At 41.2% G+C, this 26,342-nt stretch overlaps 1 protein-coding gene and 1 long non-coding RNA gene across 3 annotated transcripts in view; both read left to right on the top strand.

Moving 5' to 3' along the window:
* Window positions 1-26,342, top strand: part of LOC109888917 (membrane-associated guanylate kinase, WW and PDZ domain-containing protein 2) — a 260,612-nt gene that overhangs the window by 105,188 nt on the left and 129,082 nt on the right. The gene's annotated exons all lie outside the window — the stretch shown is intronic.
* On the top strand, window positions 17,929-25,045 carry LOC116374013 (uncharacterized). Its single transcript, XR_004209794.1, has 4 exons — window positions 17,929-22,646; window positions 23,360-23,405; window positions 24,080-24,261; window positions 24,994-25,045. It is a non-coding gene; the product is annotated as an uncharacterized LOC116374013 (long non-coding RNA).

Here is a 26,342-nt window from a genome sequence, read left to right as displayed (position 1 = left end):
GTCAGTACAGGATTCCCCTGGTCATTGTACCACCTTATAGCATCTGTCTTGACCTCGCTGTACCTCCCTTGAGTGTCCCCCTCACTCCACCGCACAACAGAGAACCTCCGGTCCAAGCTGAATGAGTGAAACATAGTGAGAACTATCTTTACATGATTAGACCAGAACGTTAGCTAACGTTAGTTTGTGCCAATTCTTAGAAATATTTGCTGGCGTGTTAGCCATGCAGACATGTGTAACTTCAGCAGTCTTCTTAGAGTATCTTTCCATTTCATGTGAATTTAATGTGAAATCATGGGAATACATATCTATTGTTAACTTACCTATCTTCGTCTCATTGTACTTTCAGTTTCTCGTTGTGGTGACTGTTTGCCTGACTTTAGCAATGAAATTTTTCGACCTAGCTATGTCTCTCTCCTACTTTCCGCTTGTCGCCATGGTGACTCGTTGACTGCAGAATTAAAATAATTTCTAGCTATGTCACCCTTATGTTTCTACTTAAAGGGACAAAAAAGGTGAAGGTAGCTAGCTATCTAAAGCTAAGGGAGTGATTTTCGTTACGAATTAGACTAATTATGCTACTAACACAGAAGAACAGCTGAGAGATGGAGTTCACAAAAATACTTCACTGGGCCACAAAATGTGAGTACTCATCTTTTGATAGGACTGACACTGTTGTTATATTGCTGTGCAAATTTGATATAAATATGTTTATGAACATCATAACATTTATATTGAGTGTATTTTACATATTGTCACTTACAGGACTTGCAAGAGACACAAAATGAATCACAGACAAGCAGCTGCCGTCACAGTAACGGTGAGTGGGACCTACAGTGTGTTTTTATTTATTTCTTTAAAAAAAAAGTATTGAATATTTAAAACATACAATATACTTTGGGTGAAGCCGCTCAACAACTATGTCACATTAGTCATCTAACAGATTCCCATCCAGAGCGACACACAGAAGCAACCAGGGTCAACACCCTGCTCAAGGGCATGTCGACAGATCTCCCACAAGGTCAAAAACGGGGACCCGAACCAGCGATCCAACCACCAGGCTACCAGCCCTCCAAGATCCCCCCACAGTTCCCCAAGAGCCCCTCCCCCCACATCCCCCCCCTGAGAAAATAAGATTACAAAATTATTATTATAATCATTCCACCCCCCCCCCCCCCCCCCCCAATAACCAAGAAAATGAACATAAGACAAAGGAAAACAGAAAACAACAAAGCAAAAAACCAAAAGATATAATGGACAACAAAAATCATAACAGTAGGGCCATCTGAATATGTTTGTGTGCATGAATGGCACTATTTACATGTGTGTGTGTTCGTGTATGTGCACCTGTGTGCATTTGAATGAGTGTGTGTGTACAGTCGTGGCCAAAGGTTTTGAGAATGACACCTGCAAGGAAACACATGCCGTCATCATTGCTTTGCACAAAAAGGGCTTCATAGGTAAGGATATTTCTGCCAGTAAGATTGCACCTAAATCAACCATTTATCGGATCATCAAGAACTTCAAGGAGAGCGGTTCAATTGTTGTGAAGAAGGCTTCAGGGCGCCCATGAAAGTCCAGCAAGCGCCAGGACCGTCTCCTAATGTTGAGTCAGCTGCGGGATCGGGGCACCACCAGTACAGAGCTTGCTCAGGAATGGCAGCAGGCAGGTGTGAGTGCATCTGCACGCACAGTGAGGCAAAGACTTTTGGAGGATGGCCTGGTGTCAGGAAAGACAGCAAAGAAGCCACTTCTCTCCAGGAAAAACATCAGGGACAGACTGATATTCTTCAAAAGGTACAGAGATTGGACTGCTGAGGACTGGGGTAAAGTCATGTTCTCTGATTGTTTGGAGCATCCAGAAAAAACTTGTCCGGAGGAGACAAGGTGAGCGCTACCATCAGTCCTGTGTCATGCGAACAGTAAAGCATCCTGAGACCATTCATGTGTGGGGTTGCTTCTCAGCCAAAGGAGTCGGCTCACTCACTTTTTGCCAAGAACACTCACTCACATTTTGCCTAGAACACAGCCATGAATAAAGACTGGTACCAACACATCCTCCGAGAGCAACTTCTCCCAACCATCCAGGAACAGTTTGGTGACGAACGATGCCTTTTCCAGCATGATGGAGCATCTTGCCATAAGGCAAAAGTGATAACGAAGTGGCTCTGGGAACAAAACATAGATATTTTAGGTCCATGGCCAGGAAACCTTATTCCCATTGAGAACTTGTGGTCAATCCTCAAGAGGCGGTGGACAAATAAAACCCCACAAATTCTGACAAACTCCAAGCATTGATTATGCAAGAATGGGCTGCAAACAGTGGTCCAGAAGTTAATTGACAGCATGCCCGGGCAGATTGCAGAGGTCTTGAAAAAGAAGAGTCAACACTGCAAATATTGACTCTTTGCATCAACTTCATGTAATTGTCAATAAAAGCCTTTGACACTTAGGAAATGCTTGTAATTATACTTCAGTATTCCATAGTAACATCTGACAAAAATATCTAAAGACACTGAAGCAGCAAACTTTGTGGAGATTAATATTTCTGTCATTCTCAAAACTTTTGGCCACAACTTTATATGCATGTGTACAAACACCTGCACGGCATCAGCCTCAGGCAAACTGGCAATAGCTGTAAAAACACTGCCCCTCTGTGTCATTCAAACTGACTTTTTTGTTATGTTTTATTTTTATTTGTATACTTTTATCTTTGACTGTCATCTCCCTCCCGCCCAGCAACTCCACTCCCACTTTTCTCCAATTTCTCATCCCAACCCTCAGCTTCCCTCAGCCCATCCCACCTATCTCTGCTGGCCACCCTCTTTGGATTTCTACACACCATATAGCTTTCAACTATGCTGTGATGTTTAATATACAATTTCAATCTACAGTTGAAGTCAGAAGTTTGCATACACCTTGCCAAATACATTTAAACTCAGTTTTTCACAATTCCTGACATTTAATCCCAGTAAAAGTTCCCCGTCTTAGGTCAGTTAGGATCACCACTTTATTTTAAGAATGTGAAATGTCAGAATAATAGTAGAGAGAATTATCTATTTCAGCTTTTATTTATTTCTTTCATCACATTCCCAGTGGGTCAGAAATTTACATACACTCAATTACTATTTGGTAGCATTGCCTTTAAATTGTTTAACTTGGGTCAAACGTTTCAGGTAGCCTTCCACAAGCTTCCCACAATAAGTTGGGTGAATTTTGTCCCATTCCTCCTGACAGAGCTGGTGTAATGGAGTCAGGTTTGTGGGCCTCCTTGCTCACACATGCTTTTTCAGATCTGCCCTTACATTTTCTATAGGATTGAGGTCAGGGCTTTGTGATGTCCACTCCAATACCTTGACTTTGTTGTCCTTAAGCCATTTTGCCACAACTTTGGAAGTATTCTTGGGGTCATTGTCCATTTGGAAGACCCATTTGCAACCAAGCTTTAACTTGGTTAACTGATGTCTTGAGATGGAGATAGGAGATGGCTCTCGTAGGAGATGGTGCGGGTGGGGATGGCTGCTGGTTTATTGGCTCTTAACCACCCATGTTTTTTCGCGTTGTTTGTAACTTTTGTACATAATGTTGCTGCTACCGTCTCTTCTGACCGAAAAAAGTTTCTGGACATCAGAACAGCGATTACTCACCTCGAATTGGATAATGCGTTTTTCTTTAATGAGGATATACTCCAAACACCCGAACTGACCCTCATCCCCGTCATTCGCTGGAGAAGGAAACTGAGATTTACGTAAAGAGATCAGGGTGCCTTGTGAGGATCAGGCGATGAGTGGCTAATCTGCCTTTGCCCGTAGTACTGCTAGCCAACGTTCAATCGCTGGAAAATAAATGGGACGAACTGAAAGTACGTATATTCTACCAACGCGACATTCAAAACTGTAAAATCTTATGTTTCACCGAGTTATGGCTGAATGACGACCTTAATAAGATACAGCTGGTGGGTTATACACTCTATCGGCAGGATAGAAAAGCAGCCTCTGGTAAGACACGGGTCGGGGGCCAAACATATTTGTAAACAACAGCTGGTGCACAATATCTAAGGAAGTCTCCAGGTTTTGCTCGCCTGAGGTAGAATATCTCATGATAAGCTATAGACCACACTATTTCATTTGTATTTTTCGTAGCTGTCTACATACCACCACAGACCGATGCTGGCACTAAAACCGCACTCAATGAGCTGTATACCATCATTAGCAAACAGGAAAACGCTCATCCAGAGGCAGTGTACTTGGTGGCCGGGGACTTTAATGCAGGGAAACTTAAGTCAGTTTCACCTCATTCCTATAAGCATGTTAAATGTGCAACCAGAGGGACAAAAACTCTAGTGCACCTTTACTCCACACACAGAGACATGTACAAAGCTCTCCCTCACCCTCCATTTGGCAAAGCTGACCATAATTCTATCCTCCTGATTCCTGCTTACAAGCAAAAATTTAGGCAGGAAGCACCACTGACTGTCTATAAAAAAGTGGTCAGATGAAGCAGATGCTAAACTACAGGACAGTTTTGCTAGCACGGACTGAAATATATTCCGGGATTCTTTCGATGGAATTGAGGAGTACATCGATGACATCTTCCCCACAGTGACCGTATGTACATATCCCAACCAGAAGCCATGGATTACAGGTAACATTTGCACTGAGCTAAAGGGTAGAGCTGCCGCTTTCAACGAGTGGGACTCTAACCCAGAAGCTTATAAGATATCCCGCTATGCCCCCCGACGAATCATCAAACAGGCAGTGTCAATACAGGACTAAGATCGAATCGTACTACACCGGCTCTGACGCTCGTCGGATGTGGCAGGGCTTGCAAACTATTACAGACTACAAAGTGAAGCACAGTCGACAGCTGCCCAGTGACGTGAGCCTACAAGACTAGCTAAATAACTTCTATGCTCGCTTCGAGGCAAGTAACACTGAAACACGCGTGAGAGCATCAGCTGTTCCGGATGACTGTGTGATAACTCCAATGTGAGTAAGACCTTTAAACAGGTCAACATTCACAAGGCCGCAGGACCAGACGGATTACCAGGACATGTACTCCGAGCATGCGCTGACCAATTTGGCAAGTGTCTTCACTGACATTTTCAACCTCTCATTGTCTGAGTCTGTAATACCAACATGTTTCAAGCAGACCACCATAGTTCCTGTGCCCGGGTTGCATCACTACCTGGTATGGCAACTGCTCGGCCTCCGACTGCAAGGCACTACAGAGGGTAGTGTGTACGGTGCAGTACATCACCGGTGCCAAGCTTCCTGCCATCCAGGACCTCTATACCAGGCGGTGTCAGAGGAAGTCCAAGAGGCTTCTAAACAGCTTCTACCCCAAGCCATAAGACTCCTGTACAGCTAATCAAATGGCTACCCAGACTATTTGCAATGCCTCCCCCCCTGTATGCTGCTGCTACTCTCTGTTATTATCTATGCATAGTCACTTTAATAATTCTACCTACATGTACTGTACATTACCTCGGCACCGGTGCTCCCGTTCAGAAACTTGTCCTGAAACAACTCCTGCGTTTTCTTGGCTGTATGCTTAGGATTGTTGTCCTGTTGGAAGGTGAAACTTCACCCCAGTCTGACGTCCAGGTTTTCATCAAGGATTTCTCTGTACTTTGCTCTGTTCATCTTTGCCTCGATCCTGACTAGTCTCCCAGTCCCTGCCGCTGGAAAACATCCCCACAGCATGATGCCACCACCGCCATACTTCACAGTAGGGATAGTGCCAGGTTTCCTCCAGATGTGACACTTAGCATTCAGGCCATAGAGTTCAATCTTGGTTTCATCAGACCAGAGAATCTTGTTTCTCATGGTCTGAGAGTCTTTATGTGCTTTTTGGCCAACTCCAAGTGGGCTGTCATGTGCCTTTTACTGAGGAGTGGCTTCTGTCTGGCCATGCTTGCACAAAGGCCCATTTGGTGGAGTGCTACATAGGTGGTTGTCCTTCTGGAAGGTTCTCCCTCTAGAGCTCTGTTAGAGTGACCATCGGGTTCTGGGTCTCCTCCCTGAGCAAGGCCCTTCTTCCCCTATTCCTCAGTTTGGCTGGGCGGCCAGCTCTAGGAAGAGTATTTGTGGTTCCAATCTTCTTCCATTTCAGAATGATGGAGGCCACTGTGTTCTTGGGGACCTTCAATACTGCAGAAATGTTTTGGTACCCTTCCCCAGATCTGTGCCTCGACACAATCCTGTATTGGAGCTCTACAAACATTTTCTTAGACCTCATGGCCTGGTCTTTGCTCTGACATGCACTGTCAGCTGTGGAACCTTATACAGACAGTTGTGTGCCTTTCCAAATCATGTCCAATCAATTGAATTTACCCCAGGTGGACTCCAATCAAGTTGCAGAAACATCAAGGATAATCAATGGAAACAGGAGGCACTTGAGTACTTATGCAAATAAGGTATTTCTGTTTTTATGTTTAATAAATTTGCAACGTTTTCCCTTTGTTATTATGTGGTATTGTGTGTAGATTGCTGAGGATTTATAATTTGTTTAAATCCATTTTAGAATAAGGTCAATGGGTCTTAATACTTTCCGAAGGCAATGTATGTATGCTAGTTCTGCTTGCCCCAATTAAGTGATTGTGTTTGTTAAGGTCTCAGATACGGCTCATTGGTAGATTGGCATTATACATCACTGACTGGTTTTCATAAATATTTAAATATGTTGGCATTACCAGGGTCAACTAGTATTTCTCCCTGTTTCTCTCTCTCTGTTTCAATCTCTCTCTCTTTGTCGGTTTTATTAATTTCTCTATTTTTATACCCCTGTCCCTTCTCTCTTTCATCACCCCCATCTCATTCATGTTTTTCAGATGAGTGAGAACAGAGTAAATCCTTGATATGATAACATAAGGTCTCTGATGTGGCCCATTGGTAGATTGGCATTATACATTGTTGTATGTTATCCAAAATAGTAAAATATGTTGGTATTACCACAGGGTCAACTAGTATTTATTTCTCTCTCTCTTGCCCTCTACCCCTCTTTCTCCCTCGACCTCTCTCACATTTCTTTATTTCTCTCACACTCTCTCTCTCTCATGTTTTTCAAATCACGAGAGCACCCAACAAAGTAAAGCCTTGATATGATAACATTATTGGAATGCTTTTTATTCGTTTTTTTTCTTTCTTACCAAGGATATTGATGAGATTGTCAGCCAAACAAACACAGATAAAATAGCAACACGGTTCACATGGGCCCAGGTGAGTGATAGACAGTAGATTAAGCTAATTAAATAAAGTTGTATGACATGAAATAATCAAAGCTAACTGACTTATTTAACTTAAGACAGACAAACAAAGTAATGACAAAATGCATACTACTGTATACACTCTTACCCTCCCTCTCTCTCATTCTCATTTATGTTTGTCATTTGTGTTGACTTTTCTTTTTTGTGCAAAGTACAGTAGACCAAAGCAAGGTTTTAATGTAGTATTAGAAAACTAAAATCAAACTCAACCTACATAAAACGTATAATATTGTTTCCTGTCATTGACAGTGTCCCTCAAGAAACAGAGGATACCAGAGTCACATCTCGATTCTCTCCTTTGCTTTGAGACACTACTGGTGTGTTGGTGGAAGACTTCCTGACACTTCTACGGTTACATTCTGCAGGGACAAGTGCAGTTCCAGCAAGCAAGTATTTTTTTAGAGAAGCCACTAGCTGGTTTTGTAGATCAACTTGAATGTCATCATTACTGCAGAGTATATACAAAGTATCTTGGCAATTCACAAACTAAAGAAGAAACACTCATGTGTGTCCTCGTCCATAATAGTGGAAAACTGTTTAGAGGAAGGACATTTCTTTATCAATGTCCTATTGAAGGATCAACTGAAATATATTCTTGAAAATCAGGGTTATGCATGAGATATGCTTTCGTTCTGATGACAGTATTAGACATGTAATGCATTTTATACAACGGGTGGGTCTAATCCTGAATGCTGATTGGTTAAAACCGCATTCCAGCCGGTGTCTATTCCACAAGTTACCAGTAGCTAAATCTATGAAGTTAAAATGCCTATTTACTCTGTTCCATCTGACTGTGCAATCCACTGTTTCATCAGCCCAGCCAGGCACATTATAAACGTTATCTCCACTATAAAAATAATCTAGACGTTATCGCACATTTCTTTTAGACTAACATTTAGTGTTCAACAGCAGAGATTTGTGTAAACCTTGCTGTCTGTCTCTCTGACATTTGCAACATTGTTTTAATATTCAAGTTCGATCTCCAGCTGTCCCATAGTAATGAACGTGTCGGGAGTCGTGGCAAGAGACAGCGAGGCAGCGTTTCCCAGTTAGTCAAAATCATGAATCAGCTACACCCATTCAGCATCGTTCACACCTTCTTATGCTTTAGCCCCACCCAGCTCTTTAAGGATTCACATGTGAGGTCTAATTTCAAGACTAAAGGCTGGTTTATGCTACGGGTGTGTTTGTGAAATCAATTTGGAGTGCCAGAGTGTGCTCAGAGTTTACTCTGGGCCTTCGTAAACTCAGAGAGTTGTCAGATTGTCCTTTCATAAATTCAGAATGTTTTGCTCTCGGAGTGTTCAGAGCGCACACTGGACGCTCTGGCCGAGGAGTAAGGTTGATCCATTAGGCATTCATTGCCAACGTTTACTGACACCGGGTGTTGAGCGTTCGATAATTCGTCAGTTATTCTGCACACTGGAGTAGATAGCCAGAGCGAATTTACCTGCTACGTCTATTGACAGTTGTCGCAGTGACATCATAAACATTCTATTGAAATGGTTACTGGCATAGTGGAGTCTATTGTTTAGACATCTAGCTAGCAGGCTAAACAATGAAACATAATCCCAACTCATAACATTACTAACCTGTATGAATAACCAACCAGGTTCAATGTTAGCTAGCTGGCTAACATTAGGTTATAACTAGCAATGCAAATAGCTCTGAGATACAAATAATCTTGCTACAGAGATCATACATGAAACGTTAGCTAGCGAGCCAGCCCGCTAACGTTAGTTAGCGAGCTACCATTATGCATTAACTTGAAATGAAAACTACTTTCTGACAAAATTAGAAATGTGTAATATCTAAAAATGTACCTGGCTAGACTATTTCACCCGTACAATTGGATGGACACTTCTCCCTCTCTGTCATGGATGACCAGGTTGCCTTAGTTTGAAGATGTAATCTGGCTACAGGTGTTTTATACAACAGCCTGTGTGTTCTCTTTTCAACTCAGTCTGCATATTTGCAATCAAATGCCAGCATTTACTCCCTCTCCTTAGCTATCATAATCTAATTCCACTGTGCATTCCACTGATTTCAAAACTCGGTCCTCCAGAATGTGGAGAGCAACACCTTCGCAGTTCTACTATGAGATATACTTCTAAAAATCTGCGTTAGAAAGGATTACCTACACATACTGACCAGCTCATGTTATAGACAGAAGCGTGCTACATGGCAGACCAATCAATGCAGTTCGAGAAATAGAGTTTAGAAAATATTTACTAAATAAACTAAAGTTTAAAAAAAATAACAAAAAGAATTACAAAACAATAACGAGGCTATATACAGGGGATACCAGTACCGAGTCAATGTGCAGGGATACAGGTTAGTCAAGGTAATTTTTAAGTGACTATGCATAGATAATAAACAGCGAGTAGCAAAGGTGTAAATACAAAGGGTCAAAGTAAATAGTCCGGGTGGCCATTTGATTAATTGTTCAGCAGTCTTATGGTTTGGGGGTAGAAGCTGTTAAGGAGTCTTTTTGTCCTAGACCGCTTGCCGCCTAGAACGCTTGCCGCTCCGGTACCTCTTTCCATGTGGTAGCAGAGAGAACAGTCCATGATTTGGGTGACTGGAGTCTTTGACAATTTTTTAGGCCTTCCTCTGACACCGCCTCGTATAGAGGTCCGGGATGGCAGAAAGCTTGGCCCAAGTGATGTACTGGGCTGTATGCACTACCCTCTGTTGTGCCTTACAGTCAGATGACGAGCAGTTACCATACCAGGCGGTGATACAACCGGTCAGGATGCTATTGATGGTGGAGGACCTGGGGACCCATGCTCTTGAGGATCTGGGGACACATGCCAAATCTTTTCAGCCTCCTGAAAGGGAAAAGGTAAGCCCCACGGCTTTGTGAATGTTGACCTGTTTAAAGGTCTTGTTCACATCGGCTATGGAGAGCATGATCACGCAGTCGTCTGGAATAGCTGGTGCTCTCATGCATGCTTCAGTGTTGCTTGCTTAGAAGCGAGCATGAAAGGCATTTAACTTGTCTGGTAGGCTCCTGTCACTGGGCAGTTTACGGCTGGGTTTCCCTTTGTAGTCCGTAATAGTTTTCAAGCCCTGCCACACCTGACGAGTGTCAGAGCCGGTGTAGTAGGATTCAATCTTTGACCTGTATTGACTCATTGCATGTTTGATGGTTCGTCTGAGGGCATAGCGGGGTTTCTTATAAGCGTCCGGATTAGTGTTGCCTGTTGCCTTGCTTCTGGCTGGGATATGTACGTACGGTCAATGTGGGGACGTCGTCCTCGATTCACTTATTGATGAAGCCGGTGACTGAGGTGGCATACTCCTCAATGCAATTGGATGAATCCCGTAACATAGTCCACTAGTAGCAAAACAGTCCTGTATCGTAGCATTTGCGTCATCTGACCACTTCCGTATTGAGCAAGTCACTGATACTTCCTGCTTTGGTTTTTGCTTGTAAGCAGTAATCAGGATGATAGTATTATGGTCAGATTTGTCAAATGAAGAGAGAGGGAGAGGTTTGTATGCGTCTTTGTGTGTGGAGTAAAGGTGGTCTCTACTTTTCTTTCCTCTGGTTGCACATTTGACATGCTGGTAGAATTGAGGTCAAATGGATTTAAGTTTGCCTGCATTAAAGTCCCAGGCCACTAGGAGCACCACCTGGATGATACTTTTCTTGTTTGTTTATGGCCTAATACAGGTCTTAGTGCCAGCATTGGTTTGTGGTGGTAAATACATGGCTACAAATAATATAGATGAGAAATCTCTTGGTAGATATTGTGGTCTATAGCTTATCAAGAGGTATTCTACCTCAGGCGAGCAATACCTCAGGACTTCTTTAATGTTAGACCACCAGGAGTTATTGACAAATAGACACACACCTCCATTCCTCGTCTTACCAGACGTATCTGCTCTGTACTGCCGATGCACTGAGAAGCCAGCCAGCTCTATATTATTTGTGTTGTTGTTCAGCCACGTCTCGGTGAAACATAAGATATTACAGTTTTTAATGTCCCGTTGGTAGGATAGGCTTAATCGTAGATCGTCCAGTTTTTTTCTCTATGATTGCACATTGGCCAATAATGCAGAGGATCGTGGTGGTTTACTTACTCGTCGGCAAATTCTTACAAGGCACCCCGCCCTCCTCCCCCTTTTTCTACGTCTTTTCTTCACACGGGTGACTAGGATTTGGCTTTGTCTCGACAAAGCAGTATATCTTTTGTGTAAGACTCATTTAATATTTCTTTTGTCTTGTTCGAGGTGAGTAAAAGCTCTTTTCGGTAGCAGCAGAGACGAGTCGTTAGCAGCAACATTATGTACAAAATGAGTTACAAACAATGCGAAAAAACTGCCCGTAAAACGGCAGCCATCCCTCCGGCGCCATTATCGACATACACGTGGTTTCCTGAAATTAGACACATATATCTTCCAAACACTGGCCTCTCTGACATTATCAGTTAAATATAGGTGATGGCACTTTATATCTGACCTTGAACACATATAGTGATGATGATTTCTTGTCCCTTACATTTAATTGTGATGGTGTATCAGTCTTTCAGTCCTCCAAATTCAGTATTTGGCCAATACTGTGTTGTGTCAATGAAATACCCCCAGAGAGTAGAGCTCTTAGTGCCGGCAGGTAGCCTTATGGGGCAGATAGCCTAGTGGTTAGAGTGTTGGACTAGTAACTGAAAGGCTGCAAGATCGAATCCCCAAGCTGACAAGGTAAAATTCTGTCATTCTGACCCTGAACAAGGCAGTTCCTGTTCCTAGGCCGTCATTGAGAATAAGAATTTGTTCTTAACTAGTTACTAGTTAAAAAAATAAAAAAGCGTGTGCTTTTGTGTGGTTTGGATCCAAAAAGCTATATGACCTGCTACTTGAAGTCTGTGCAACTCTCATTATGTTATGTTTGTGATGCGGTAGCAAGACCATTACTACAGAACTTCAAACAATTTAATGGAGGGTATGGTTGTGGACTGTGCCTTCACTCTGGGGTACAACACACAATTTGAACGTCAAAGGTTTACACATGTTTAGATAAGAAACTGTTGAAGGAATTTAATTCCTCTGTTTTAATTCCCAATCAAAATTAAACACTCCGTCAATTCATAAGGATTTGTAAGACCCCTTATTTTATAGGAATGGACAGAGCCCCAGTCTTAAAAGTCAAGTAACAGCCTTTAATTCAAGAGAGTACTGAGTTCATACACATTTTACCACAGGTTATAAACTGAAAATGACGTCAGCGTTTTCTAAATGTTCCATCTCGTCTTGACACTGGTAGAAAGGCCCTATAGTTCTCAAGTTTTCCCTCCTTGCCTAGAGCCAAGGTCAGTCAGTGTAGATAAGCATTCTAGACTGTCTGGGGATAGTCCGTCCCTGCCATCTGGAGATAGTTCATTCATTTGTACAAAGGAACAGACCGTCATTAAACAGACCGTCATTAAACTCCCGACTACATTCACTACATTATATTCAATAAATGGGAGCAAGAGAGAAAATTCATACATGTACAGTAGCATAATAGTATTCTGATTAGTACATCCTGATTGAAATGTATACATAATTTGTCATTATAGAAAAAATTCCCTTAACAGAAACGGAACGACAGAGATCACCAAACCACTGTGGAGATAGCTATGACTGACGGCCAAACTATATTGGGCATAAAGGGCTCATCTGCCATTTTGAGGGAGTTTGATTTGATCAATGGAATGGTCCCTAACTACATGCACTGTGTGTTACTTGGAGTGTGCAGACAGATGGCCACTTTACGGATTTATTCCAAGAGTTATGCACACTATGGTACATTAAACCCAGATAATTGGCATACACCTTCTGTCTATAAAACCTTCAGATAGTATTGCTTGAATTCCAAGATCAGTAACTGAAAGCAAAATTCCAGAAAGCCCACAAGGCAACACTGGCTTCTCTGCTATTACTTGCCAGTCCTGAAAGCCATACTCCCACAGATGTATCACTCTCATTGTGCTTTGCTGATAGAGGGAGTAAGCACTCTGTTGGGGTCTGAAATAATTGTAGGGCAGATCGATTACGCCCACAAAGCATTAGTGTACTTTGTTGGAGGTGGAGGTGTAGCGTCACTGTACGGAGAAGTGCACATTACATTCAATGTTCATTCACTTCTGCCTCTAAGCCAAAGTGAAGTACACTGGGGTCCTTCGTGGGCCCACTCAGCCTTTATGTTTGAGGATTTCAATGAATACCTCATAACACAAGTGAAGAGTAGTAATGCTTTACACAACAAATATGCAAATACAAATACAATTAATCATGAAATTCGACTCTTATTACTATGATCCAAGTGCTTTGAAATGTGTATGTTCCATGTATGTAAGATCTTACTTGTCTCTCAAAAGATTTTTATACAACATTTGCCAAATTTCTGTTTTTCTACAGCTTGCCCATCCATATAAGTCAGATATTACAAGAATCCACTACAGATCTTGTATGTGTATTTGATGCCATATGTATTACAAGTTTCAGCTAGATCATATAACAATCTTTCCATATGGGTATATTGACACCCTTGCACTTTCCTTAACTAATTCCCCATTTCTTATGAAATAAGTTGAAATAGAAAAAAAAAAATGTTTTGTCTCCACACTTTGCTATTGGATTGGCATGGACACGTTTATTTGCACCCAGGAGCTAATACTTAGTTAAACAGCCTTTGGCTAAGATAACTGCAAAAGAATGCTTATTGCAGCCATCAATGAGCTTGCTGGACTATTTCTACTGGCAATTTGGCCCACTATTCAGCTGCAAACTGCTCCAATTCTTCAAAGTTTGAGTGGTGCTTTCCACCAGCTGCTTTTTTTTTTAGATCTCGCCATGAGGGTTTTTGATGGAATTCAGATCTGGACTCATCTCTGGGCACTCCAGAACAGTCCAGTGTTTATTATTGAACCATTCCTGGGTGCCTTTTGATGTGTGCTTAGGTGGTTGTCCTGCTGGAAGACCCACAACCTTCTACAGAGAACCAGATTTTGGACACTGGATTGGACTTTGCACTCCAAAATACCTTGATAATCTGCTGATTGAAGACATACTATGATGTCTTGCAGACCTTCAAGGCCCCCAGTACCAGAGGCATTAAAGCAACCTTACAGCATGGGTGTTCCTTTCTTTGAATGCTTAATTTAGTCATATTTGTATTTATTTTAGAATAAATAATTTAATTGCAAGGGTGCCAATATACAGTGCCTTGTGAAAGTATTCGGCCCCCTTGAACTTTGCGACCTTTTGCCACATTTCAGGCTTCAAACATAAAGATATAAAACTGTATTTGTTTGTGAAGAATCAACAAGTGGGACACAATCATGAAGTGGAACGACATTTATTGGATATTTCAAACTTTTTTAACAAAACAAAAACTGAAAAATTGGGCGTGGAAAATTATTCGGCCCCTTTACTTTCAGTGCAGCAAACTCTCTCCAGAAGTTCAGTGAGGATCTCTGAATGATCCAATGTTGACCTAAATGACTAATGATGATAAATACAATCCACCTGTGTGTAATCAAGTCTCTGTATAAATGCACCTGCACAGTGATAGTCTCAGAGGTCCGTTAAAAGCGCAGAGAGCATCATGAAGAACAAGGAACACACCAGGCAGGTCTGAGATACTGTTGTGAAGAAGTTTAAAGCCGGATTTGGATACAAAAAGATTTCCCAAGCTTTAAACATACCAAGGAGCACTGTGCAAGCGATAATATTGACATGGAAGGAGTATCAGACCACTGCAAATCTACAAGACCTCGCCATCCCTCTAAACTTTCAGCTCATACAAGGAGAAGACTGATCAGAGATGCAGCCAAGAGGCCCATGATCACTCTGGATGAACTGCAGAGATCTACAGCTGAGGTGGGAGACTCTGTCCATAGGACAACAATCAGTCATATATTGCACAAATCTGGCCTTTATGGAAGAGTGGCAAGAAGAAAGCCATTTCTTAAAGATATCCATAAAAAGTGTCGTTTAAAGTTTGCCACAAGCCACCTGGGAGACACACCAAACATGTGGAAGAAGGTGCTCTGGTCAGAGGAAACCAAAATTGAACTTTTTGGCAACAATGCAAAACGTTATGTTTGGCGTAAAAGCAACACAGCTCATCACCCTGAACACATCATCCCCACTGTCAAACATGGTGGTGGCAGCATCATGGTTTGGGCCTGCTTTTCTTCAGCAGGGACAGGGAAGATGGTTCAAATTGATGGGAAGATGGATGGAGCCAAATACAGGACCATTCTGGAAGAAAACCTGATGGAGTCTGCAAAAGACCTGAGACTGGGACAGAGATTTGTCTTCCAACAAGACAATGATCCAAAACAAAGCAAAATCTACAATGGAATGGTTAAAAAATAAACATATCCAGGTGTTAGAATGGCCAAGTCAAAGTCCAGACCTGAATCCAATCGAGAATCTGTGGAAAGAACTGAAAACTGCTGTTCACAAATGCTCTCCATCCAACCTCACTGAGCTCGAGCTGTTTTGCAAGGAGGAATGGGAAAAAATTTCAGTCTCTCGATGTGCAAAACTGATAGAGACATACCCCAAGCGACTTACAGCTATAATCGCAGCAAAAGGTGGCCCTACAAAGTATTAACTTAAGGGGGCTGAATAATGTTGCACACCCAATTTTTCAGTTTTTGATTTGTTAAAAAAGTTAGAAATATCCCATAAATGTCGTTCCACTTCATGATTGTGTCCCACTTGTTGTTGATTCTTCACAAAAAAATACAGTTTTATATCTTTATGTTTGAAGCCTGAAATGTGGCAAAAGGTCGCAAAGTTCAAGGGGGCCGAATACTTTCGCAAGGCACTGTAGGTGTGATGGTTGCTGATAATGGGCCTCTGTTGATATTGCATTCAAAATCTGCCGTTTCCAGCTACAATAGTCATTTACAACATTAACAAAGTCTACACTGTGTTTCTGATCAATTTGATGTTTTAATGGACAGAAAATGTGATTTTCTTTAAAAAACAAGGACATTTCTAAGTGACCCCAAACTTTTGAACGGTAGTGTATATTAAGGGGCTCCCGCACAATTGACACAGCGTCATCCGGGTTTAGGCGGGGTAGGCCATCATTGTAAATAAGAATTGACTTGCCTAGTTAAATAAAACGTAAAATATTGATTTTTTAAAAATGAAATCAAGATTAGGAACATTCAACAGATTCCCAAATTGCAGATTTGTGTGTCTTAAATGAAAAAATACATTTACATTAATATGATAATCCTACTCTGAGAGTATGTGTTAGGCTGTTTGAGAGAAGGTTTGAGTCCTAATCAACCCATCCAATGTTAGTCTACTGTATTTCAGTCTGTTGTTGAAATACAGTAGATCAATAAAGCTACAGTACTCTAGCAGTAGTCAAGCTGTTTATCCTGAAAAGCCTTGTTAGTGCATAGGTTAAATTAGCTTTTGACCTTCCTGTCTTTTTCAGCTTCAGACAAACAGTTTTTTGTATTAATTTCCTTTTGGGGGGGGGGCAGTCTGATAATACCACATATCCTGCCACCAACCATTATTACTGTGCACTATAACTATTTAAAATGACATAAAACAACATAACTGTCATGGCAGCCTGAAGTGGTTGTTTTTCAAAATGGTACAGCTCCTTAACAGGTCTAACAATTGCATAACTAGTTTATGAACTAAATAATTATTTAAATATGTAGACATTTGGGGAACCTTGATACACAATGTGTGGCAGAAGAGGTGGGACAGTGAGCCCAAGGGACGGCATTTATCCTCACTAGGGTAGGGGGCACTATTTTAACCTCCGGATGAAAGGTGTGCCCAAAGTAAACTGCCTGTATATCAGGCCCAGAAGCTAGGATATGCATATAATTGGTAGATTTGGATAGAAAACAATCTAAAGTATAAAATAATGTCTGTGAGTATAACAGAACTGATATGGCAGACCAAAACCCGAGAAAAATCTATCCAGGAAGTGGGGTTTATTTATGTTTGTAGTTTTATATTGAATGCCTATACAGTACCCCATGACTTAGGACTCAAATTGCACTTCCTATGGCTTCCACTAGATCAACAGTCAACAGTCTTTAGAAATTGGTTCAGGCTTGTATTTTGAAAAATTAGGGAGTAAGACCACTGAGTGAGTGGACCCTGGAAAGTCGCCAGATCTGTTTCCTGAGCATGACCGAGAACGTGCCTTTATATTGATGATGCTATTGTCCGGTTGAAGTATTATCGATTATTTAGGCTGAAAACAGCCTGACGATTGATTATAAACATCATTTGACATGTTTCTACAAACTTTACGGATACTATTTGGATTTTTCGTCTGCCTGTTGTGACTGTCTTTGAGCCATTGGATTACTGAACAAAACGCGCCAACAAAACTGAGGTTTTTGGATATAAAGAGGGACTTTATCGAACAAAACAAACATTTATTATGTAACAGGGAGTCTTGTGCGTGCAACCATATGAAGATCATCAAAGGTAAATGATACATTTTATTACTATTTCTGACTTTTGTGACGAATCTACTTGGCTGGTATGTTTTGTTTTGTTTTGTGTGCTGGGCGCTGTCCTCAGATAATCGCCTAGTATGCTTTCGCCGTAAGCCTTTTTGAAATCTGACACAGTGGCTGGATTAACAAGAAGTTAAGCTTTATTTTGATGTATAACAAATATATTTTGAAGAATGTTAAATATTTGAATTGAGTGTTTTTGAATTTCGCGCCCTGCAATTTCACTGGATGTTGGCCAGACGGGACACTACCGTCCCAGGTAAGAAAGTTATATGCTCTCCAAATAAAGGTCGGTGGACAAAGATTCAAAGGTCAGATTAAAGGAAGAGGTGGTGGTTACTCGGTTGCACCTAGGAGATTGTACATTGAACTCATCATTACATCTGGTTGGAAAGCTTGTCAACGGTGCGTGTATGTCTGGAGTGTATGGTTGATGAAACAGTGTAGCATGTGTTGATGTATTGATGTAAGTACTGGTATGTGGAAGAGAGGGAAAGATCGATGTGTGCAGTGGTTTGTCCTTTAAAAGTTGCAGCGTACTGCAGCACAGCTTGTGTGGTGCCGCAGAATTCTATGGCACTCATTTTGTGCCAACGACTGGTACTATTAATGCTCGTTAATGCTAGTTTGACAACCAGAGGGCATCTTTGAGAATCATTTGATAGCCTTTAATAGTGTCTGTAAGAGATAAAAAAAATGTACGAACATAGTATATGGGACTGATTTTAAGAAATGTTGCTTAATTAATTCGATTAATATTATGGTGTTTCTACTCCAAGAAAAATGAGTTGGGTTTCCGTTAGGATGGAATGGAAAATATGGTGCTGTACAACTTGACGGTCAGGAGTGGGCTACAGTGCTGGACTATTTGGCAAAATAATCTCCATGTCATGTGGGCACGCGGGAGACTGGGGTTCAATTCCCCGCCGGGGAGGAAGGAGTAGGCTGTCCTTGTAAATATGAATTTGTTCTTAACTGATTCCATATGTTTTAATTCATAGTTGTGATGTATTCACTATTATTCCACAATGTAGAAAATAGTAAAAATAAAGAAAAACCCTGGAATGAGTAGGTGTGTGCAAACTTTTGAGGCCATCAAGATGTTTTGGCTAGAGAAATTGACGATACTACAATGCAACAAATACATTTATCATCTCTGCAAGATTTTCCCGTTGTCGTGGAGCTTGGTGGAAGTGCAACTAAAATGTAGTTTAAATAACCATCTAGATTTTGATGGTGTTTTTTTCTAGTGATTTTATTAATGAAGGCATCTAGATGTTTATGAAGAAATTCTTATACCTCTATTTTGAGTTTGAAATGTAACACTTCAGAGTACTTAATAAGCATCGAATACATTGCAGGTCGGGGAATGTTCACACCTACAATTGCCGGGCTATAAAGAGTCTATTGTCCTGATAATCGGGCAACAAGTGTTTGAAAAGCTGTTTTCAAAATGCCACCAGCTGTCCATCACTACTGTAAATAAAAACACAGCATCTTATTTATATCGCATTTACATTCTTTACCACAATGTCACAAATAATTTGTATCTACCTTTCCCAATTACTTTTAGAGTTTGTGATTAATTTGATTATTTGGTATTGGTGTTTATATTCCAAGAAAAACAAAAAACCCTCTGTGTTTCCATTAGGATGGAACAAAAAAATATGGTGCTGTACAACATGATGATCGGAAGTAGGCAACACAGTACTGGGCTATTTAGCGAAAGAATCCCTGTATCATCAGCAGGCAACGCAGGAGACCTGGGTTCCTTGTAGGCTTCTTAACGAACTTGCCTAGTTAAATAAAGGTTACACTAAGAGCATAACATTTCTACACCATATTTTAGTCTAACCAATACCCAAACAGAGATTCAGTCAAAATAAAAATCGATTTGATTTATCAAGACCAGGCCCCATACTTGTCTCAGAGCAGCACGAAACAGTGCTAAAATATTTGTAGCTAAAGCTTCAAATCCTATTGCTTTTAACTGTAATATGCTCTTTAAAGAAATAAGACCTACACCACTTTTAACAGCACATTACTCAACAATAGTGAGACTCATGTGTCCTACGGTAGGCCTACAGTATATCAAAAAATATGACTTGACTCTCTGCCAATAATTACATTTAGAGGATTGGAGGATTCTAAATAAAATATAAAAGCTGCCTCTTGGGTCTCCCAGTGGCTGCCAGCACGGGTAACTGTAGCAACGAATTTAGCACTGCATTGCAATACGGTGACTTAGACAGCTGCGCAACTGGGGAGGCCCCATCCACAAAGTATCAAAATACAGACGGGCTATTATAATACTGTACATGGTGTCCAAGTCATGATAACCAAAACATCTATTTATTAAAGACTATCAGAAAGAATGTTGGTACTTATTTATTTTGAGCCAAAGTCATGAATGAGTGAGTCCCTCAGCTTTATGTAGGCGCTGGCTATACGACTGTGCCATCAACTTGATAATATATAACTATATTGGAGGTTATTTAAAAATTTTTTTTTACGAAAGTTAATGTAATCTGAATAAACGCCAAAATAAGATTGGTATAGGCCAAAACATTTATTTCTGTTTTTAGAGGGAGAGAAACGCTGGGCCAATTGTATGTCGCCTATGGGACTCCCAATCATGGTCAGATGTAATACATAATAATAATAATGATAATACTTGACTTAGAAATACATTTGACAATATAATTCTCCACCTACTGTCCATCTAGGCAAGTCTATTGTCCAACTACCTGCTAGAACAGCGGGAACGTTTCCCTAGTCAGCGCCATTATTAGTGGAATGCCCCTTAAAGTGTTGCTCTGTGCTACCCAGTGTGGCAGGGTGGGGGTCCAAGTTTGCTGGGTCTGTCATGGCCAGTTCGTACTATAATGACACAAGGCGAGACCCAGATGCAGACACAGGAGGCAGATGGTTGGAGTTTTACAATATTTATTAATCCAATAGGGGAAGGCAAGAGCATGGTCGTGGACAGGCAAAAGGGTCAAAACCAGGTCAGAGTCCAAAAAGTACCGAAGGGAAGGCAGAATCAAGGTCAGGCCAGGCAGGATGATCAGGCAGGCGGGAAATAAGTCCAGAGTCAGGCAGGGGTCAAAACCGGGAGGACTATCAAATAGAGAATAGCAAAAGGAACCCAGGAAAAACACTCTGGTTGACTTGACTAACATATACAGAGAGACAGGAAACACAGGGATAAATACACTGGTGAAAACATGTGACACCTGGAGGGGGTGGAGACAATAACGAGGACAGGTGAAACTGATCAGGGTGTGACAAGAGTAGAGAATTATGTCAAGATTCCAAAATTACTGCACACTCACAAATACGCCACGTCCCCACATGGATAACTTTTCTCCCTCTCACACCAAAATCCATTTGCTCTCGCAACTGCTTACTATACTTTTATAACAAGGGGGAAATTCTAGCCAATGAACATAGCCTGTTGCAGTCTACTGAAACTCAATTGGTCAGGTTTAGACCAAACACTGTTTGACAGCTCTCTAACCGGATTTTTGCCCATAGAGATGAAAGGGAACGGTGAAAGGTGAGTGATCACTGACAATAATAAAGAGGTAAGTTCAACAGTTTTTCTGTAGAGAAACTAGATAACCAACTAGCTAGATAATCAACTATGAAATTATAGTAAGTAGTTATTCTGTTATTAAAGCAAGCTATTGATATGGAAAGGTAGCCGAACGTCAATTAGGTAGGATGCTAACTAGCTAACTTTAGTTAGCTAACTAACTTTAGTTAGCTAACTAACATTATAGAAAATGAATTAGCTAGCTAATGTTACACCTTGTGGTTTAAGCAAACCCAAGGTGGTTTCATTTTCTATACAGTTTCTGGTTTTAACTAAGAGCGTTGTATCTAAGTTGAGAGTGGATTTTATTAGAGGAGGAGGACTTGGAAGACCAGCATGAATGGGTGGCAGACGAGGTGGGCAAGGTTGAGATCAGACAGGGAAGACCCTCATTGGGAAAGAGATCAGTGATTGAAGTGGAGGGGGTGCCAAGAGAGGTCAAGCTCTGAACCAAATAATAGCCAGTATAGTAAACTGCTTACAGCATACATTGAGTTACAATCTGATCGACTGCATGGCCAATGTCTTCAAACTTTTCTAGCCCACCTCATGGGTCTCCCAGTCACCGCCGGCTGTAACACAGCCTAGGATCAAATCCGGGGCTGAAGTGAATTTGCAATTTCCAACTTGTTGTGTTATGTTTATGGCCGATAGCAACGATACTTTTTATCTATAATCTCTTTATATGACAAGGGTTGAAAAGAATTTGCCAGTAGATTGCCGACTTCATGCATGATGATGATTGCTTGTCTAGCTTGCTAGCTAAGATTTTGAAAGTAAAATTTGACATGATCAGTCCAATAAAAACGACGGTAGATATTGTATCTGTGGCCAATGATGGGTACTTGTAATATAAGTCTATGGCATGAATTTTCAAGCTCTACCCATAGATTTTGCAGCGATGTAGTGTCCCCATGAGTGGCAGAACACTGAGCCAACAAGAGAATGTTTACCAACCCCTATTTTGTTACCAACCCCTATTTTATGTTTGTATGTGGCTTTAACTAAATTATAATTTGTTTAATATATATTTTTTACATTGTTTGCAAACTGATATGTGACATGCATTAATGCCAAAATAACATGCAAAACAGATGGGGCTCAAAACTTGGGAGGCTCTGCCCCACCTGCCCTGAATGACGCATTGCCACTGCTAATATATGGTGGTGAAGTTCTCTGCTCAGCTGACAGAAACAGGAGATACAGGAGTCCATTCTGTTCCAAGAAGGGTACCTTGGCTCTCCTCTATGTACAGCACTCTGGGGACTTTCTGCAGGTAACCATGACATCCACCAATCACCCATGTAACTTAATCATTAGTGGTACTGAGAGTTCCTCTAATTTCTTTGACGCTGTATGAAGGCATTGTGCATAAGACAATTGTCACGTAGAGAGGATGATGACCAGCTGCTATCTATTGGTTAGAAAGATTGCTCTATACTGAATGTATGTGATAGTCATTGCTAAACAATATGATTAGTGTAGGTAAGAGATTAAGTGAAAACGTATAGGATGGATAGCTCTCTACTACGAGGTGGGTTGGGCATGAAATGACAGCAGGCATGCTGACTGACAAGTGGCGTGAATTGGTACAGGGCAATTCCACAGTAGGAGAGTGAAGCTAAGACTCAGATTGTTCACTTTAAAATGTATGTCAAACAAACCAATGATTGCAAATAGTTAAAAGTAGCACTTGTGAGTAGAAGTTGTATGGTTTGTTCCACTTTGAAATCATTGGTTTTTGTTTGACATACATTTTAAAGTGAAAAATCTGATTGTCAGCATCCCTCTATTACTGCAGTATTGCCCTACAGCTCAGCTCAGTCCCACATCGTGTGTTTTTAATTATTTGGCTAATTGCCTCTTGATATAGCCTTAAGATAAACAGTCTTAAAATAAACTGTTTTCTTGAATGAAACATTAAGATGTTAAAACATTTAAACTCCAATTGAACTTTGTGACATCTTATTGTCCTCTCTCTCACTACAGTTGTTCTCAGGAGAACAGCGAGGCAGAGGACACCAAGTTTGGACCAGTGAGTCACCAACTCATCTCATGCCTTACACATCTCAGCACATACAGTACCAGTCAAAAGTTTGAACACACCTACTCATTCAAGTTTTTCTTTATTTTTACTATCTTCTACATTGTAGATTAATAGTGAAGTCATCAAAACTATGAAATAACACATATGTAATCATGTAGTAACCAAAAAAGTGTTAAACAGTTATCTTTGCTTATTTGAGCTGTTCTTGCCATAATATGGAGCGATGGTCTTTTACCAAATAGGGCTATCTTCTGTATACCACCCCTACCTGTTAATTGAAATGCATTCCAGGGGACTACCTCATGAGGCTGGTTGAGAGAATGCCAAGATTGTGCAAAGCTGTCATCAAGGCAAAGGGTGGCTACTTTGAAGAATCTCAAATATAAAACACTTTTTTGGTTACTACATGTATCCATATTGTTATTATTTCATCGTTTTGATGTCTTCACTATTATTCTACATTGTAGAAAAAAAGGAGGAAAAAACCCTAGAATGAGTAGGTGTATCCAAACTTTTGACTGGCAATGGACAGTATGTTTCGCTCCACCTTCTATAAAAACTCCAGTGCCTTACTTTGTTTACCTTTTTACCAATGTCTACAATGATTTTAACACCATACCAAATCTAATTCCATTTCCTGTATTGTTCTGCCCTCTCTATAGATTATGCTAACGTCCCACTTTAAGAACCTGGAGATCTTCACTGGTTCTGAGGGAGGTGACTTTACTGTACCTGGGACACCTTCCATCACTACCACTGTCTGAAAAAGAGCCACAGGGTGGTCAAGACATCTGCTGCAACTTCATCTTTAGTGTGTCAGCTCTGCTGCACCTGGGAGCTACAGGTATGGCACCACACTCCCAATAGTCATGTATGCTTAAACATACTTGTATGCTCATTTATATGTTCCTTAAAGTGGCAATCAGCAGTTGAAACAATAAAAAAGTGTTTTCCCTGCCCCTGTTTCGGTAAAATGCTGAGGGATTGGGCTGGAGAAATGTAGCCACTCTCAAATTCTTAAAGAGAGCTAAGGATGCAAGCACTGACCATCGTGCCTCCTCTTAAAACCCCAGTGGAGGAGATGACCCAAGATTCCTCGCCTCAGACCTCCTCCAATGGGTTTTGAGAAGGATGACACAAAAGCTCACAGAACGGGACCCCCCGAGTGCTGAAGCATGTAAAAATTGTCTGTCCTTGGTTGCAACACTCACTACCGAGTTCAAAACTGCCCCTGGAAGCAAAGTCAGCACAATAAGTATTTGTCAGGAGCTTTATGAAATGGGTTTCCATGGCCAAGCAGCCGCACACAAGCCTAACAAACGGGTTCTCTGGAGTGATGAATCACGCTTCACCATCTGGCAGTCCGACGGACAAATCTGGGTTTGGTGGATGGCAGGAGAACGCTACCTGCCCCAATGCATAGTGTCAACTAAAGTTTGGTGGAGGAGGAAGAATGGTCTGGAGCTGATTTTCATGGTTTGGGCTAGGCCCCTTAGTTCCAGTGAAGGGAAATATTAATGCTACAGCATACAATGACATTCTAGTTGATTCTGTGCTTCCAACTTTGTGTCAACAGTTTGGGGATGGCCCGTTCCTGTTTCAACATGACAATGCCCCGTCCACAAAGCGAGGTCCATACAGAATTGGTTTGCCGAGATTGGTGTGGAAGATCTTGACTGGCCTGCACAGAGCCCTGACCTCAATTCCATCAAACGATTTTGGGATGAATTGGAACGGCGACTGCGAACCAGGCCAAATCACCCAGCATCAGTGCTCGACCTCACAAATGCTATTGTGGCTGAATGGAAGCAAGTCCCAGCAGCAATCTTCCAACATCTAGTGGAAAGCATTCATAGAAGAGTGGAGGCTGTTATAGCAGCAAAGGGGGGACCAACTCCATATTAATGCCCATGATTTTGGAATGAGATGTTTGACGAGCAGGTGTCCATACTTTTGGTCATATAGTGTACATCTATTCTGTTTGCACTCACATCTTTCTTATACTTGTGCTCTTTCTACAGATGGTTCTGGCATGCTGATAACATCTGATCTGATGATATGCGATTTGACTCCTGTATTACTGACTGTATGCAATAAAACTTCCAATGCCAAATTGAAATAATTTGGGATTCTGTAATTGACAATGGTAGTTCCCAATCAGACAATCACTATAAAACAAATGTTTTCCTCAGTGAAATGTATGGTGAATGTGTTGTTTTGTCCTCAGTCCTCCTTTGAATGCTGTTTCAGTTCTAAACGACCATCATTGAGTCTATCCTCACCTCCTCCATCACTGCAATGGATTGTCCAGTCTGCTGAGAGGTTCATTGGGTGCCACCTGCCCTCCATCGATGTCCTGCACAACTCCAGGGCAAGGAAGCGTGCATGAAAGATCATCGCCGACTCCTTTCGCCTCCTCTTCCAAAGACTCTCTTCTGGCAAATGGTTCAGGTCAATCACGACCAATACCTCCCACCACCTGAACAGTTTCTTCCATGGCCCTCACCAACCGGCCACCTGGTCTGCGATAATCCTGTCATCCATGGATTTTGCACTATTCATCCATAAACTATGCACCCTGCATGATCATCTCAGAACTGCACATTTTATAATGTAGCTTAAAGTGTTCATTGTGTACTTACTGTATGTGGATATGTGGACAATCTGCATCTATATATTGTTTTGTCTGTATATTCTGTTTATTGTTGCAGCACCATTTCATAGAGTCCTGTACATGCACATATATTTGCAGAATAAAGCTGATTCTGACATGTTAATCTAGTTTAGCTGGTTAATCCTATGTCAGTTTACAATCTATTATTTGAGACTGGTTATATACTAGCAGGTAGAAGATTCTTTATTTTGTGTGTTCCTTTAATTTAAAATCCCCATGTGCTGTGTGTGTGTCCTTGAGCGTAATACCCA

Source organism: Oncorhynchus kisutch, linkage group LG4 (genome assembly GCF_002021735.2).
Source record: "Oncorhynchus kisutch isolate 150728-3 linkage group LG4, Okis_V2, whole genome shotgun sequence".
Taxonomy (NCBI): domain Eukaryota; kingdom Metazoa; phylum Chordata; class Actinopteri; order Salmoniformes; family Salmonidae; genus Oncorhynchus; species Oncorhynchus kisutch.
Note: the sequence above shows the minus strand (reverse complement) of the source record. Positions and strands in the feature narration are given on the sequence as shown.